The 2,217-nt window shown below is 47.4% G+C and overlaps 1 pseudogene; it reads right to left on the bottom strand.

Moving 5' to 3' along the window:
• Positions 1-1,839: 1,839 nt before the first annotated feature.
• Positions 1,840-1,976, bottom strand: LOC147973310 (small nucleolar RNA Z247; annotated as a pseudogene).
• Between the last annotated feature and the right edge of the window lie 241 nt (positions 1,977-2,217).

The raw sequence follows: 2,217 nt of genomic DNA, 5'->3' as shown, positions 1-2,217 counted from the left end.
AGGCATATTGGCCAGGTTTTCTTCACCATTTTCTCCACAATTTTCACCTGCACCATCAAAAAGCTCACATGCAGGGTTATGGGTGTTAGTCAGCATTGAATCATTACAGTTATTTTACTCATGATGTGCACCGGTCAACTGAGGTGGCAAAAGAAGAATTTCTTTGCGAAAAAGGGCACCGGCATTAGGGCGAAGATCAAAGAAAGGAAATTTGGTCTCATCGAACACAACATCACGGGAAATATAAACTCGGCCAGTGGAGATGTCAAGACACTTGACACCTTTATGTAAGGGACTATAGCCAATGAAAGCACATTGTTTTAGATCGAAACATGAGCTTTCGATTGTTGTAGGGTCTAAGATTAGGCCAACATGCACACCCAAAGATGCGGAGAGAGGTATAATGTGGTTTTATGTGAAGAAGCCTTTCGGTGGGAGTTTCGTTATTTATAACACGACTAGGCAAGATGTTTATGAGATGCACTACCGTGAGGAATGCCTCCAAAATTTGAGGGGCATGGATGCTCGCGCAAGCAACGCGAGACCGACTTCTACAATGTGTATGTGTTTGCGTTCAGCAGACCCATTTTGCTGATGGGCATGGGGACACGACACATGATGAGACACACCGAGAGTTTGGAAAAAGGAGTTTAATTTCTCGTACTCCCCTCCCCAATCAGATTGGACAGCGATGATTTTGCTGTCAAAATTTCTTTCAACGAGTGCTTGAAATTTTTTGATGACTTGAAAGACATCGGATCTTTTCTTGAGGAGATAGATCCATGTGTATTTGCTGTAATCATCTATGAAACTCACATAATAAGTATGTCTACCAATAGAAGAGAGTGCAGGACCCCACATATCAGAAAATATGAGTTGTAGTGGTTTGGTAGAAATACTAGAAGAAATCGGGTATGGTAACTGATGGCTCTTGGCCTTTTGACAAGAATCACAAATTGTTTCAAGACTATGCTCCCCAACATATGGAAGCTTATTTTTCCTAAGCACTCATTTTACTAAAGAAAATGATGCATGCCCTAGTCGATCGTGCCACCGAGTTGAAGATAATTTGGTGACACCATATGCTTGCTTATTGAATCTCCTAATCTCCGGAATCAACGGATAAAGTCCTGGAACGCATCTACCTCGACACAGGATTTTCTCCGTGGCCTAATCCTTGATCAAAAAGAAAAATGGGTGAAACTTGAGAAACATATGATTATCAATGGCAATGCGATGAACGGATAGAAGATTCATTGATGCTCTAGGGACATGCAAGATTTTTCTAAGATGAAATTTTTTGTGAGGAGTTTTAATAATTGAATGACCAATGTGATGGATTCCCATACCTTCTCCATTAGCTGCATGGATTTGATCGGGGCCGCTGTACTTCTCCCTCATGGTCACCTTTTCCAGCTCGCCGGTGATGTGGTTGGTAGCACCATTGTTGACGTACAAGTTTGTGTCGACTCCGTACGAGGCATCCGCTCCTCCAGCGACCTTCTCATCACAGATGAGTCGCTGTCCTCCTGGAAGCAGTACCAGCAGTCCCTCACCGAATGTCCAAGCTTGCCACAAATCTGGCAGCGAACGGCATCTGGACGGGACTTCCTGGAGTTGTTGCGGCGGCCCTTAGGGTTGGTGTAGGAGGGCCGTGTGCCGTTGTTGTTGCCGTGCGAGTTGGGGGCGCCGCTGTTTCCGCCGCTGGTCGCCTTCGCCTTGCGTGGTGGCCCTCAATAGCGTGAGGAGCCGCAGCCGCCGCAGCCACGTGAAGCGGCGTTAGCAAACGACTTAAACCCACCTCCGGAGTTGTTTCCCTGGAAGAGCGCAACTCTCTGGTCGAAGTTGCTCATCTGGGCGAAGAGCTCATCCAGGGTGACTGGCTGTGTGCGGGCGTCGAGGGTAGAGACAAGCGGATGATACTCCATATCCAATCTAGCAAGGATGTAGGAGATCAGCTCGCTGTCATCTTGAAGAGGTTTGCCTGCTGCAGCATGCTCGTCCGCCAGGGAGCGCATGTGCGCGAAGTAGGTTTCCACGGACTGCGTGCCCTTCTGTGCATTCGCTAGTGCGATGCGGATGTTGTTGACCCTCGACAACGACTGGGATGAGAACATGCTCGCCAAGGCTGCCCAGAGTTCATGTGCATGGACGATGAAGGTAACCTGCACTAGAACTTCTTTGGTGAGATTGTTCAACGGATAGCCAAGTACCTGC

Source organism: Triticum urartu, chromosome 5A (assembly GCF_056163025.1).
Source record: "Triticum urartu cultivar PI428250 chromosome 5A, HENAU_Tu73, whole genome shotgun sequence".
Classification (NCBI taxonomy): Eukaryota; Viridiplantae; Streptophyta; class Magnoliopsida; order Poales; family Poaceae; genus Triticum; species Triticum urartu.
The sequence above is the reverse complement of the archived record's forward strand: the minus strand, read 5'-3'. Positions and strand labels throughout refer to the sequence as shown.